This window comes from Lynx canadensis, chromosome X (genome assembly GCF_007474595.2).
Source record: "Lynx canadensis isolate LIC74 chromosome X, mLynCan4.pri.v2, whole genome shotgun sequence".
Taxonomy (NCBI): domain Eukaryota; kingdom Metazoa; phylum Chordata; class Mammalia; order Carnivora; family Felidae; genus Lynx; species Lynx canadensis.
Genome location: NC_044321.2, coordinates 94,265,491 through 94,281,554, shown reverse-complemented (window position 1 = coordinate 94,281,554; position 16,064 = coordinate 94,265,491).

Genomic DNA, 16,064 nt, shown 5'->3' with positions numbered 1-16,064 from the left:
TGTCCAGCATGCTGAAGATAACTCAGCCCAAAAGAACTTGTCCTTTGCATGTCTCAGCCTTCTAAAATAAACATCTCTGGATTGGCTCAGGAATGATACGTTGTGACAGCAGAGATACAGGAAGTTCTTCAAGACTACTGAAACTCTGGGCAGGACATCGTGAGGAATCCCAGTGATTGGTCTTTGGACCAGCAGGGCAGAGGGCATTATCAGATATGCTAGCTCCCCAAGGTATATCTGGAAGGTCCCTTTCTGTTTACCACACTCACTCAAGTCCAGATGTGTAAGTGCCTTGGGAGATTGAGCTGAGGTTAGAGCTAGTTGCCTCAGAGTGGGTGTCATGTCAGAAGATAAGTTTATGGTGGTCACTTACACTTACTCCATTGAAGACACGGTGCCTTGGGAGATCAAGAGCACTAGATTTTTCTTCTTTACAAAGAACACCAGGACATTACAACAACTCATTAATCATTTGGTGAAATAAAGAGCCTTACCGTACATCTTGCACCAAAAGACATTGTGTCCTTAAATGAAAACAGTAAAATACATATTCATATAATATAGATGCAGATTCATATAATCCATGTGCAGAGGCCCTTCTAAACATGAAGACAAAGTAAATATAAAAGGAATAAGATGGTAGAAATTTGACTTCATACAACTTTTTAAAATTCTGAGAGGCAAACATACCATAAATAAACTCGTTAGTATTTTTATATCTAAGTGTAAGCGAACCAACACGAGCTTGGCTCCTTGGTGAGACAGAAAGTACACCCGGTTGTGTTGTCCCACAGAGAAAACTTTCAGTCGAAGCAAAGGAGGAGATCGTGGGAAATGGCTTCCAAAGCTGTGACTCCTGAGAGAGGGCGGATGGGTTCCTTTGTTTAGGGTTAGGGTTAATATTTAAATAGGGAAGCCTTGTCATCCTATATAGAGGTGGGCATAAGTCACACATGCGCTTTAAGGAAACGTGTCTATACATACATCATATGTTATGTAAATGAGGCCTGTGCTCCTCCTTGGGCAGAGATTTTAGTATTATAATGAGGTAAAGGTAATTGTGGGTCATTCCAGAGGTCACTTCGTAGAGGTTTAGCTCAAGAGGCCTGGGTGGTCTGGGCTAGTGGGAGGTCTTCTCAGGGCACTGGCCGCCATCACCTGGAGGGTGGTTTGGGGTTTCATTTGCCCGAGTCCAGAGGAAAGCCAGAAGGAAGAGCTCAGAGGAAAATGTAAGACAAAGGTTAGTGAGTACAAGCAGGCAGGCAGTAAAGGCCAGGTCTTGGGGTCTAGCTGGTGACATCCGGAGCTCTCAAAAATCAATAAGAAAAATATAAAAAGATGAGTAGAATAATGGGCAAAGATCTTAAGCCAGAAATTCACAAAAGAACAAATAAACATGACAGAAATGGTCAACCTCACTAATACCTGAAGAAATGCAAACTAAATAAGATTTTACACAACGTTTTGGGCAAGTTTAGTGTCCACTGTTCAAGGACCACGAGAAAGGGCATGTCCTATATTGCTACCGGGAGTTTAAATGGGTTCTAAATTTTGTAGGGTATTTGGTAACAAGTATCAAGGTGCTAAAATGTATGTCACATGGATAATTTTTCACATACCTGTCTGTGTGTTTCCTTTTTTTTTTTTTTTTTTTTTTTTCCAACGTTTATTTATTTTTGGGACAGAGAGAGACAGAGCATGAACGGGGGAGGGGCAGAGAGAGGGAGACACAGAATCGGAAACAGGCTCCAGGCTCTGAGCCATGAGCCCAGAGCCTGACGCGGGGCTCGAACTCACGGACCGCGAGATCGTGACCTGGCTGAAGTCGGACGCTTAACCGACTGCGCCACCCAGGCGCCCCTGTGTGTTTCCTTTTAATAGTAATCTGACTGCTTTCCATCATTAAGTCCCTGGGGAATGGAAAGAGGGAATGCCACCTTGAGAAGGAGGGGACATTTTGTCTTGTCCAGATAGGAAGAAGTCAAATATAATCCTTTCTAGTTCCTATAAGGGGTGGGCTGGGAAGGAGAATGGAGTGATATCAAATAAGTCTGAAGGATTCTTAGAGCAGCAGAGCCCATTTTTTTGCATCCCAAGTGCAGGCTGGGGAAATGGTAAGCTTCCTTGGAGAAGTATCATGTCCAACATGATGCTCCCCAGATAAAAGGTTAAAAAGGGCATGATGGTACAGTGAGTTGGAAGAAAGAAACAATCCTCCCCTACTTTCCCGTGACACTAAGATTGGCAGAGCTGAGACTTGGAGAAGGCTCTGGAAAGATACTGGAACATGGGCCAGCTAACTCTCCAAATGACACTAGAAGGAGATGTTAAAGTATTAAAGTGTGTTTATCTCTGTATCTCAGGATTTGCAATGAGTTTTGTATATTTTTCTTTTTTTCAATTTTTTAAATGTTTATTTATTTTTGAGAGACAGAGTGTGAGTAGGGGAAGGGCAGAGAGAGAGAGGGAGACATAGAATGTGAAGTAGGCTCCAGGCTCTGACCTGTCAGCACAGAGCCCCATGTGGGGCTTGAACTCATGAACCGTGAGATCATGACCTGAGCTGAACCCGGCCACTTAACCAACTGAGCCACCCAGGCGCCCCTGTATGTTTTTCTTTTTTGATGAAATGTATTTTCTAATTTTCTTCTAATAAATGTGTTTTGTGAAATTAAGGTGGGGGGGGGGAGAACAAAATATCATCAAATCCCGGGTTCCTTGAAGCAGAGCTAGAGTGCCTCAGTGTCCTCGAGGCAGTCGTTGGAGTGTCTTGCCGGGAAAATGTGGTGGCCGTGCAGGACTGGCTCCCTAATTGGCCAAGCCCAGCGCAAAATGAAAATGCTTTTATCAAAAGCAAGAACAAAATTGCCGTTCGAGGTACTAAATATAAAGCTTTTTTCTTCTACGTGATCTTCTTGGTTCATGTGCATGATCCGTGGTCTCCTGGAAAGTAACTTATAAATTCAAAGATAAAATTATTAGGAATTTCAAGGTGACGCTGGCAGAGCATTGAATCCAGCGCCGGGCCCTTGTGATCACAAGGGGAAGAAGCCTGGCTCTGGATACCATTGGCCAGAGGCACTTGTGAAACAATGGCAGTGTCTCTTCCCACAAGTTGCAGAACAATTTGGAGTGGCGTATTTAGTTGGAATTCAGATCAGGCCTCTCTGCTCTGGTGTGCAAAGCCGATAATTTGCCAAATTGTGTATCTGGAATCCACTTCAACCTATTCTGACTTCTACTAAGGACTAGTATTTGTTAGCAGCACAGTGTTGAGGTGACCAGTTGTCTCTCTTTCTCTTTTGCAAAAAATTTTTATTTTAATTTTTTTAGAAAGAGAGGGGTGGGGGGAGAGGGGCAGACAGAGAGGGAGAAAGAGAATCCCAAGCAGGCTCCACTCTCAGCGTGGAGCCCAGTGTGGGGCTTGATCCCCTGACCCTGAGATCGTGACCTGTGCCGAAACCAAAAGCTGGACGGTCAACCAGCTGAGCCACCCAGGTGCCCTCAACCAATTGTCTCTTTGTTTGTGGGCTACCTGTTTCCTAACAGTGACTGTGGTTGTGTTTTGGACAGAAAAAAAAAGGGACCTGTCCTCCCAATGTTGAGTGAGAACTTGACCCAAATCTATCAACATTTTCTTCCCCCGTTTGGAGATAGTTCCTAAGCTTTGACTTCAGCCTCATGCAGAAGTGTGTTCCCAAAACCTTGCTACCTTGCTAACTCAGCACTCCTTACCCTAGTTCTAGAACAGTCCATGCCAATCCCTGACAAGCAGGATTGCAAATTCTCCAAGTCCAAGCAGCTAGTGGCAGCTTCCCCGGTCCACGGTTCTGTCTCAATAAGATGAATGCAGGCTGGGGGTGCCTGGGTGGCTCAGTCGGTTAAGCATCTGAACGGCATCTCGCCGTTGGTGACTTCAAGCCTCATGTTGAGCTGTGTGCTGACAGTTCAGAGCCTGCAGCCTACTTCGGATTCTGTGTCTCTCTCTCTGCCCTTCCCTGGCTTGCACTCTGTCTCTCTCTCTCAAAAATAAATAAACATAAAAAAAAAAAAAAGACGAATGCATGCTGAATTAGGGATGGGAGGTAGACATGACAGGTTCCTGAGTTGAGGACCCCTAGGGTGAGGATTCTGTAGAAAGCAGTGGAGTGGAGATAATAGAAAGGTGAGGAATTAGAACAAAGTTTGGAGAAAGGGAAAGGTAGTTGCAAAGGGATGTGTGAAGAGGAGCAGGGACTCTCAGGTAGAGAGAAGCATGGCCAACTTTATTCCTGGGGATATATTAAAAAAAATCAATGTTGGATGAGGGTTAAAATTGTGGTATATTTCCAGTGTATATATTTAACAGATTAATGTTTTTTCTTAATACGGGCCATACTGTGCAGTATAATTGTTCAGAATAATCGCTGGGTTTGTATAAAATAAAGATTTGTGGTATGTACACTATATAGGCAGTTACTAGAAATGAGGGCAAAAAGGTTGAAAGTTATATGAAATATATATATATTTACAATTTTTTTTAAGTAATCTCTAGACCCAATGTGGGGCTTGAACTCGTAATTCCAAGATCAAGAGTTGCGTGCTCTACCGACTGAACCAGCCAGGCGCCCCTAAAATGTTTTTAATTTAAAATATGCGGCGGTGCCTGGGTGGCTCAGTTGGTTGAGTACCCAGCTTCGGCTCAGGTCATGATCCCACGGTTCGTGAGTTCCAGCCCCACGTCAGGCTCTGCTGTCAGTGCAGAGCCTGCTTCGGGTCCTCTCTCTCCCTCTTTCTCTGCCCCTCTCCTGCTCGAGCTCTCTCTTCCTCTCTCAGAAATAAACATTAAAATAAATTAAAAATAAATAAAATAAAAAATAAAAATAAAATAAGATATGCATAACAAAAATTTACTACCGTAACCAATTTTAAGCATACAGTTCAGGAATGTTAAGTACATTCACATTGTTGTGCGACCAGTCTTCCCAACTCATTTCATCCAGGGGCACCTGGGTGGCTCAGCCGGTCAAGCCTCCGACTCTTGATCTTGTCTCAGGTCATGATTTCACAACTTGTGGGATCAAGCCCCAAGTTGGGCTCCACGATGTCAGCTTGGAGCCCACTTGGGATTCTCTCTCTCTCTCTCTCTCTCTCCCTCTCTCTCATTCTGTCTCTCTCTCTCCTCTCCTCTCTCCCTGCCCCTCCCTCGCTCTCTCTCTCAAAATAAATAAACAGTAAAAAAAGAAAGAACTCATTTCATCTTGCAAAGCTGAAATTCTATACCCATGAAACAACTCCCCATTTACCCCTCCCCACTAGTCTGGTTAACCACCATCGTACGTTGTGTTTCTATGAACTTGACTATCCTTATACCTTATATAAGTGGAATCCTACAATATTTGTTTTGTAACTGGCATATTTTATTTAGCATAATGTCCTTGGGGTTCGTCTGTATTGTAGCATGTGACAGGATTTCCTTCCTTTTTTTAAAGATGGAATAATACGCCATTGTATGTCTTTATCACATTTTGTTTATTCATTTGTCCATTGATGGACATTTGGGTTGCTTCCATCTCTTGACCGTTATGAATAATGCTATGAACATGGGTATGAAAATATTTCTTTTTAGATCTGCTTTCAGTTCTTTTGGCTATATACCCAGAAATGGGATTGCCAGATCATTTGGTAGTTTTATTTTCAGTGTTTTGAGGAAACTCCACACTGTTTTCCATAGTGGTTGCTCCATTTTACATTATCTAAAACAGTGCACAGTGGTTCCAATTTCTCTACATCTTCACCAACACTTGTTCTTCTGTTTTCTTTCTTTCTTTCGTTCTTTCTTTCTTTCTTTCTTTCTTTCTTTCTTTTTCATAGCGGCCACTACCATGGATGTGAGGTGACGTTTATTCCACTAAACAGTTTGTTTAGCCATCCATCTGTTGAAGGACATATGGGTTATTTCCAGTGTTTGACTATTATGACAAAAACTGCTATAAACACACATGTGTGGGTTTTTGTATGTTTTCATTTTTCTGGGATAGATGCCCAGGAGTGCAATTGCTGGGTCATATGTTAGTTTCATGTTTAGTTTTTTTAAGAAATTGCCAAACTGTTTTCCAGTGTGGCTATACCATTTTATATCCCTACCAGCAACGTATGAGTGATACAGTTTCTATACATCCTCATCAGTATTTGAAATTTGCCGTAATCTTTTTATTTTAGCCCTTCTGATAGGTGAGTAGTAATATCTCATTGTGGTTTTGATTGCCCTCTTGATGGCTAGTGTTGTTAAATATCTTCATGTGCTTCTTTGTCATCTGTATAGCCTCTTCAGTCAAATGTCTCTTCATGTATTTTGCCCATTTTCTAATGGATTGTTTGTATTTTACTGTTGCGCTTTGAGAGTTCTTTATACAGTCCATTTATTAGTCCTCTGTCATTCATGTGGTTTGCAAATATTTTCTCCCATTCTGTAGCTTGCCTTTATGTTCCTTCACAGAGCAATAGTCTGTCTTTCTTTTTCTTTCTTTCTTTCTTTCTTTCTTTCTTTCTTTCTTTCTTTCTTTCGATTTTATTTTTAAGTAATCTCTACACCCAACATAGGGCTCAAACTCATAACCCCAAGATCAAGAGTTGCATGTTCCACCCACTGAGGGACCCAGGAGCCCCAATATAGTTTCATTTTGATGAAGTCCGACTCAACACTTTTTCCTTTTATGGATCTACTTTTGGTTCCAAATCTAAGAACTCTTTCTTTGCTTACCCTAGATCCTAGGGTAAGATTTTTTTGCTTAGATTTTTTTCTGAAAAGTTTTATAGTTTTAAACTTCTCATCCATTTTGAGTTAGTATTCATATAAGGCATGCGACGTAGATTGTTTGATTTGTTGTTGTTGTTGTTGTTGTTGTTGTTGTTGTTGAGGGATGACCAGTTGCTGCAGCATCATTTATTGAAAAGGCTATCTTTCTTCCATCACACCTTTGTCACATTGGGCATATTTGTGTGGGTCTAGTTCTGGACTCTTTTAATTTGTTTCATTGATCTATGTTTCTATTCCTCCAGCAGTATCACACAATCCTGATGACTGTAGCTATGCAATAAGTTTTGATATCAGGTAGACCGATTCATCCCACGTTATTATTTTAAATTGTTTTAACTATTCTAGTTACTTTGTCTTTCTATGTAAATTATGGAATAATTTTTTTTTAAATTTTTTTTAACGTTTATTTATTTTTGAGACAGAGAGAGACAGAGCATGAACGGGGGAGGGTCAGAGCGAGGGAGACACAGAATCCGAAACAGGCTCCAGGCTCTGAGCTGTCAGCACAGAGCCCGACGCAGGGCTCGAACTCACAGACCGCGAGATCATGACCTGAGCCAAAGTCGGCCGCTCAACTGACTGAGCCACCCAGGCGCCCCTGGAATAATTTTATCTATATATATAAAGAAATCTTGCTTGGATTTTGACAGCAATTGCATTAAACCTGTATATCTATTTGAGAGAGGATTGACTTCTTTACTATGTTGGATCTTTCAATCCATGAACGAAGTGTGTCTTTCCATTTATTTAGATCTTTGATTTCTTTAATCACCATTTTGTAATTTTCAGCATGCAAGTCCTGTACATGTTTTGTTATATTTGCACCTAAGCATTTAATTCTTTTTTGAATGATTGTAAGTGGTATCATAGTTTTTATTTTGGTGTCCATATGTTCAATGGTAGTATATAGAAATACGATACATTTTCATGTGATTATCTTCTATCCTGACACTTTCCTGAACTCAATAGTTCTAAGAGTTTTTTTGTAGACTACTTGGGATTTTCTGCATAGACAATCATGTCCTCTGCAAATAGGGACTGTTTTATTTCCTCTTTTCCTATCTGTGTGCCTTTACTTTAAAAACTTTTTCTATTTGACACACACACAGTTTTTTTTCTATTTGAGTTTAGTTGACACACAATGTTATATTAGTTTCAGGTGTACAGCATAGGGATTCAACATCTCTATACACTGTGCTATGCTCACCAAAAGTGTAGCTGCCATCTGTCCCCATACAATGTTTTTCCTTTCTTCCTTCCTTCCTTCCTTCCTTCCTTCCTTCCTTCCTTCCTTCCTTTTGGCCTTATTGCACTGACTAAAATTTTCAGCACTATGATGTATAAGAGTGGTAAGAGCAGATATCCTTGCCTTCTTCCTGATCATAGGAAGTAAGCATCTAGTTTTTCACCATTAAGTACGATGTTAGCTGTAGGGTTTCTGTAGATGTTCCTTATCAAGTTGAGGAAGTTCCACTCTATTCCTATTTTTCTGAGTTTTTTTTTTCTTATGAATGAGTGTTGGATTTTATCAAATGCTTTTTCTGTGTGTACTGATGTGATTGTGTGATTTTTCTTTAACTTGTTAACATGGAAGATTGCGTTGCTTGATTTTCAAATACTGAAGCAGCATTGCATTCCTGGAATAAACTCTGCTCATGGTGTGTGTGTGTGTTGTGTGTGTGTGTGTGTATTTTTAATATTTAAAAAACATTGTAAGCACAATGTACCCCCAACATGGAGGCTAAAACTCATGACCCACCCCCCCAAGATCAAGAGTCACATGCTCTACTGACTGAGCCAGTCAAGTGCCCCTATATATTTTATTTTTAAATGGGTTACCGAATTCTGTTTACTAAAAATTTTAAGAATATTTCTACCTATGGTCATAAAATGCATAGTTTTCTCTTTTTGTACTATATTTAGTTTTTGTATCAGGGCAGTACAGTAATTTGGGAAATATCCCTTCCTCTTCTTTTTTCTGGAAAACATTATATAGAATTGCTGTTAATTCTTTAAAACCTTGGTAAAATAGTTCAGTGAAACTATGTGGATGTGAAAATTTTTTTTTTAATTGAAGTTATTTATTTATTCATTTTATTTTTTTTAAGTAATCTCTACACCTAACATGGGGCTTGAACTTACAACCCTGAGATCAAGAATCATTTGCTTTACTAAGGCAGCCAGGCACCCCTTAAATTGAAGTCTTTTAAATCAAGCCTTTTATGTATTTTTGTATTTATTTATTTATTTAAATGTTTATTTATTTTTGAGGGAGAGAAAGTGCCGTGTAGGGATAGGGATGGGGGTGGGGGTGGGGGGGTGACAAAGGATTTGAAGCAGGCTCCTTTGACAGGCTCCGAAGACAGCACAGAGCCTGATGTACTGCTCGAACCCATGAACCATGAGGTCATGACCTGAGCCGAAGTCAGAAGCTTAATTGACTGAGCCATCCAGTAGTCCCTAAATTGAGTCTTTAAAATGCTAAATAAATTTCCTTATAGTTATAAGGTTATTCAAACGATCTATTTCATGTTGAGTGAATTGTGTCAATTTGTGTGTGTTTTTTTTAAAGATTTTATTTTTAAGTAATATTTATACTCAACGTGGGGTTCAAACTCACAACCCTGAGATCAAGAGTCACATACTCTACTGACTGAGCCAGCCAGGCACCCCCTAATTTGTGTTTTTTGAGGAACTGGTTAATTTCACTGAAATTGACAAATTTATGTTTACAGTTGTTCTTAGTATTTCCTTGTTATCCTTTTGATGTTTGCAAGGTATACAAAGTGTGTGTTCCCTTTTCTCTGTAAGGCTGACTAGAGGTCTGTCAATTGTTTTGATCTTTCTAAAGAGCCAGCCAGCTCTTTGTTTCACTGATTTTTTTCCTATTGTTTTCTGTTTTCATCTCATGGGTTTCTCTTATCTTTATTATTTCTTTCCTGCCTGCATTGCATTTATTTATTTACTTACTTACTTACTTACTTATTTTATTTAAATGTTTTTTCATTGCATTTATTTTGTTCTTTTGCTAGGTCCTTGAGGTGGGAGTTTGGATTACTGATTTCAGATTTCTTTTTTTTTTCAATTATATGTTATTAGTGCTATAAATTTTCCTCTCAGCACTGCTTTAGCTGTGTCCCACAGATTTTAATATGTTGTGTTCTTATTTTCATTCAACATCAATATATTTAAAATTTTTTTTTAATGTTTATTTATTTTTGAGAGAAAGAGCACAAGCAGGGGAGGGGCAGAGAGAGAGAGGGAGATACAGAATCCGAATCAGGCTGTAGTCTCTGAGTTGTCAGCACAGAGCCTGATGCTGGGTTTGAACCCATGAACTGTGAGATCATGACCTGAGCTGAACTGACTGAGCCAGGCATCCCTCAATATCAATATATTTTTTATTTCCCTCAAAACGTCCCCTTTGGTTCATAGATTGCTTTTTATTTTATTTTATTTTATTTTATTTTATTTTATGTTATTTATTTAAGTTTTTTTAAGTTTATTCATTTGTTTTGAGACAGAGACAGAGCAAGCAAGCAAGCAGGGGAGGGGCAGAGAGAGAGGGAGAGAAAATCCCAAGCAAGCTCTACACTGTCAGCACAGAGCCCGATTTGGGGCTTGAACTCATTAACTGTGAGATCAGGTCTGAGATCATGACCTGAGCCAAAATCAAGAGTTGGACACTTAACCAACTAAGCTACCTAGGCGCCCCATGGATTGTTTTTTAGTAGCGTGTTGCTTAGTTTTTCATTTGAACTCAGGGTTGTAAGTTCAAGTGCCACACTAGGTGCAGAGTTTACTTCAATCAAGCAATCCATCAATCAAATCTTTAAAAAAAAAATGTAGGGGGAGGTGCCTGGCTGGCTCAGTCGGTGGAACATGCAACTCCGGATCTTGGATTGTGAGTTCAAGCACCATGTTGGGTGTAGACATTACTTAAAAATAAAATCTTAAAAAAAAAAAAAGTTGTGTTGCTCAGTTTCCAAGTTTGGAAATTTTCGTGTTATTTATTTTTTTTATTATTATTGATTTGTAGTTTGATTCCACTGTGGTCAGAGAACATACTCCATATGATTTCAGTTATTTGAAATTTGTTAGCGTTTTATGGCTTGGGATAGGGCCTATCTTGATATATGTTCCATGGGTATCTGAAGAGAATGTGTATCCTGCTGATGGGTAGAATGTTCAACAAATGTTTATTAGATCCTCTTGGTTGATGGTGTTGAGTTCTTCTATATCCTTGTTGATTTTCTGTCTACTTGTTATGTCAATTAGTAAGAGAGGGGTATTGAAATCTTCAACAATAATTGTAGATTTTTTTATTTCTCCTTTTAGTTCCGTTAGTTTTGCTTCACATATTTTTTTAATGTTTATTTATTTTTTATGTTTTTAATTCTTTTTTTTAATGTTTATTTTTGAGAGAGACAGATAGAGTGTGAATGGGGGAGGGGCAGAGAGAGAGGGAGACACAGAATCCGAAGCAGGCTCCAGGCTCTGAGGTGTCAGCACAGAGCCCAACTTGGGGCCTGAACTCACGAACTGTGAGATCATGACCTGAGCCACAGTCAGATGCTCAACTGACTGGGCCACCCAGGCGCCCCATAATGTTTATTTGTTTTTGAGAGAGAGAGAGAGAGAGACAGAGGGAGAGAGAGAGACAGAGAGAGAGAGAGAGAGAGACAGAGAGAACCCAAGCAGGGGAGGGGCAGAGAGAGAGAGGGAGACATAGAATCCGAAGTAGGCGCCAGGCTCTGAGTTGTCTGCACAGAGCCCGACGCCGGGCTCAAACCCAGGAACCGTGAGATCATGACCTGAGCCGAAATCGAGAGTCAGGCACTTAACTTACTAAGCCCCCCAGGTATCCTTCCCGGGTGTTTTTTTTTTTTAAAGATTTTATTTTTTTAAGTAATGTCTACACCCATTGTGGGGCTTGAACTCACAACCAGTCACACGCTCCGTCGCATGAGCCAGCCAGGTGCCCCTCTTCTGTTATTGTTGCTGTTGACATGCCTGCTGTCAGTTTTTCTTTATAATAATCTATTTTTCCTTCTGGGTGCTCTAAAATATTTTGTTTTTGATATTTGACAGCAATATGTTTACATTTGTGTGAGATAAAAGAAAACATATATATTGGTCTCTGCCCCCAGTTCCTGGCACCGAACTCCTAAAACCCTTGTGATTTCCTAATATAGGAGCACTAAGAGCACCTTTTGTGCTGTTGGAGTGACTCCGCATGGGGTCCTACATGGCTCTTGGGTGGGGGCTGGTCACCAGAAAGCCCAAGCCGTGATTAGTAGCTTGGAATTTTCAGCTTCAACCCCATCCTCCAGAGCGGGCACAGGGGCTGGGAACGGAGCTAATAATTGGTCATGGCTGCATGATGAAGTCTCCGTAAAATCCCAGAGAGCTTTCAGGCTGGTGAACACGTCTACACCGGGAGGGTGATGAACCCAACTCCATGGGGACAGAAGTTCCTTTGTTTGGGAATTGGCCATATGTGTCTTTTCATCTGACTGTTCATCTGTATCTTCTGTCATATCTCTTAATAAACTGGTAAATGTGTTTCTTTATGTTCTGTGAGCCACTTTAGCAAATTAATTGAACCTGAGGACGGAGTCATGGCAACCTCCCATTTGTAGTCAAATCGGATGGAAGTTATGAGTGACCTGGGGGCCTACTACTTGCATTGGCATCTGAAGTAGGCAGTGGGAGGGTGAGCAGTCTTGTGGGACCTGAGTCCTTAACCTGTGAGGTCTGGCACTATCTCAAAGATAGTGTTAGAATGGGGTTAAATTATGGGATACCTGGCTGGTGTCACAGAGCATTGCTTGGTGTGGGTAAAAACCTGCATCTGGTGACCAGAAGTGTCAGAAGGGAAGTGTTCTGTGTGAGTAGGGTGTCTTTGTAAAAAAGTAAAGAAGATGGGGTGCCTGGGTGGCTCAGTTGGTTAAGCGTCCGACTTCGGCTCAGGTCGCGATCTCGCGGTCCGTGAGTTCGAGCCCCGCGTCGGGCTCTGGGCTGATGGCTCAGAGCCTGGAGCCTGCTTTGGATTCTGTGTCTCCCTCTCTCTCTGCCCCTCCCCCGTTCATGCTGTGTCTCTCTCTGTCTCAAAAATAAATAAACGTTAAAAAAAAATTTTTTTTTAAAAAGTAAAGAAGAAACACAGGAGGGGAGAACTGAGTTTTTCCCAACACACTAGGTAGACTATGATGAGGGAGCGTGGGGCGAGCTGAAGGCAAAGTACATGCTAACAGCACTGCCACCCTCCCCCCCCCCACCAGGTGGGATATGTGTGATATTCCTTGGACACTCCTGGCTGCCCAAGGACAGGGGAAAGGAAAGAAAGCAGATAGTTGACCGATAGAGATCACAGTCATGCAGGACAGGAGTCTCCTTCAGTTCATGGATAACTGAGTAAACTGCAAGAAAAAGGCAATCTTCTCCATAGCCTAATCTCCAGAAACCTACAGACTCCGTCTCCTGAAGCCCTAATACCACCCTCACCAAGATGGAAGGGGTTTACATGCTTGCCATGGTGATGTGACAAACTAAGGCAAATGAAAAATTAAATTCCCTTGCTGCCTACAGCCCATTGACAAGTCCTTGAGACCAGGAGAGTGTCCTCCCTCTGGGAGCTCAGCTGCCTCGATGATGACACTTTGCTAGGGGCAAAAGGCAATCTTGGCTTAACATTATCCTGACCCCCCAGGATCCTATAAGTCTACTGTACCATATAAAAATTCCTTTGGAAACTTCCTTTATCTCAACTCCCCCAAGATATATCCTGGCAATCATACTCCAGGCTTCTGGCCCCTGATATACATCTAAAGGGTCTCATGACTGAGGTTTTATTAAATGGTAATAAGTGATGTTTCCCTAGCAACAGCTGACCCCTCAAGGTGCTGGAAACCTTGCTTCCAAAATATCTTAGAGACGTATGCTGTCCCTAACAGCCTCCCAATTTGAGGGTATATAATCAGTTACTCGTCACAACCCCAATGCAGCTCTTTCTGCCCACACATCCTGTCCCCATGCTTTCATAAAATCACATTTTTGCACCAAAGATGTCTTCAAGAATGCTTTCTTGGCTGTCAGCTCCACCCCCCTCCATCACCCCAAAACCCCATCAGACTAGATTGAGGTTTTTCCCTACATAGGAAGAACAAATCTGAGTTTTTCCTTTACAACCTGGAATTTCTCTTTTTCAAATCCTGCTTTTGGTTTGTGCCTTCTGAGTTTGAGGATTCATAACTTTCATAAATTCTGAACATTTCTCTGCTAATATCTCTTTGAATATTGGTTACAGACAAGTGTGAAAACACCCAGGGCTGTTGAAGCGTCAACATCTGTTTACTGTTCTGCCTTCAGCATCTTTTTTTGTTTTTGACTTTTGGAGATTTCCTCTTCTTTCTTGATGGCTGAGTTATGTTACACATCAAAAGGATTCAAAATAAACCTACAGGGGTGCCTCAGTCAGTTAAACAACCCTTGATTTTGGCTCAGGTCATGATCTTGGCTTAGGTCGTGATCTCACAGTTCGTGGGAACGAGCTCTGTGTCGGGCTCTGCATAACAGTGTGGAGTCTGCTTGGGATTGTCTCTTTCCCCCTCTCTCTCTGCCCCTCCCTCTCTCTTTCTCAAACTAAATAAACTTAAAAAAATAAAAGCAAACGTACAGAATTTCTAGGTATTTTGTAGGAGGAGATTTTTTTTTTAGGAGACCTAGTCTTCCATATTCCTGGAAATGGAAGTCCAAAGACTTTTCCATCCCTTCATTTGTCTCTGAGACAGTGTGTATGGCTTTATTGTAAGTACCATTTAAGAGTTAACTTTAAGGTAATATTAAGAGTTACAGTTGAAGGCTCATTGAGAATACTAGGCCGGAGACAACTGGCCCTGCTGGTCTCAGGAAGATGAGCCCTGGGGTTGAGGGCTGGAGAGATGTGGTGAGGAGGAAGATAAGCAGAATTTGCCTTCCTTTAAGTTTTTTGATTCCCCTTGTTTCTTTAAAACATTTTTTTTAATGTCTATTTTTGAGAGAGATAGAGAGGCAGAGTGTGAGCTGGGGAGGGGCAGAGAGAGAGGGAGACACAGAATCCGAAGCAGGCTCCAGGCTCGGAGCTGTCAGCACAGAGCCCGACGCGGGGCTCGAACCCAGGAACTGTGAGATCATGACCTGAGCCGAAATCGGATGCCCAACAGGCTGAGCCACCCAGGCGCCCCCGAACCCTTGTTTCTTTTATGACCTGTGTTAGCTGTGTAAGTGTCGGGCATATTTTTTAAAGGATCCATGTGGCCTCTGTTTCATCATCTGTACAACTGAAGATAGTAGTTCCAATTTTGTAGGGTTGGTACAGAATTAAATGACATGGCACATAAAAATGCTTGGCCCAGCCCCCGGAACAAAACAAGTATTCAAGGAACGTTAGTTCCTCTCCATCTCTTGATCTCTTGAGTAGCATTCCCTTTCTTTTTCCTGTCTCCATTTGCCTGCCAGCACTTAGGCCAGATGGGACTGGGGCTGGGTGGAAGGGGTTATAGTGGAGGCAATGTAGCATGGGACAAAGAGGAGCTAAGAAAAGGGCGGGGGGGGGGGGAGGGAGGGAGGGTCCTGTAATAGAACAATAGAACAAAAGGGAAATGTTGGTTGCCACTCCCAATGGGGCAGCCATTCATACATAGCATGGGGACAGAGAATGAAAGACCACCTACCCGCTCATCGTCTGAAATAGTGTGGTGATGTTTCTCTTTATAAGCAGTATTTCCATCTCACGCAATTTACGCTGATCCATGATTCTTAGAAAACCGGCATCAAAGGGAAAAAAGAGGATGGGAAAGAGTCTAGACTTAAATCACAACCAAGAGTAAAAGAGGATATAATTCCTCTTACTTAGAATAAATGGAGTGTAGATTTAATGACATAAAAATGCTTTCTGGTTTTTCATTAATTGGAAAAATGTGTTTTCAGAGGAATAACTTGTCAGCTGCAGATTACAGGCTTTTAGTTAAGATCAAAAGGCCTTACTCTATGTAACACGCAATGTAAATGAAAACAAAATATACATCTATTTAGCATGTTATATATTGCAGCATTAAGGTATAATACTAAGAATTAAAAGCAGAGTTTTAATCTTGTGTCTTAATTTATGAGTTTCTGGGTGATAGAGTTAGATTTTATAGTCATTTATATGGGCTTGCTTCGTGGTTTAATTTTAACCATATATTACTGTTCCTAATTCAAATGTCAGAGGCTTAGATTAAGA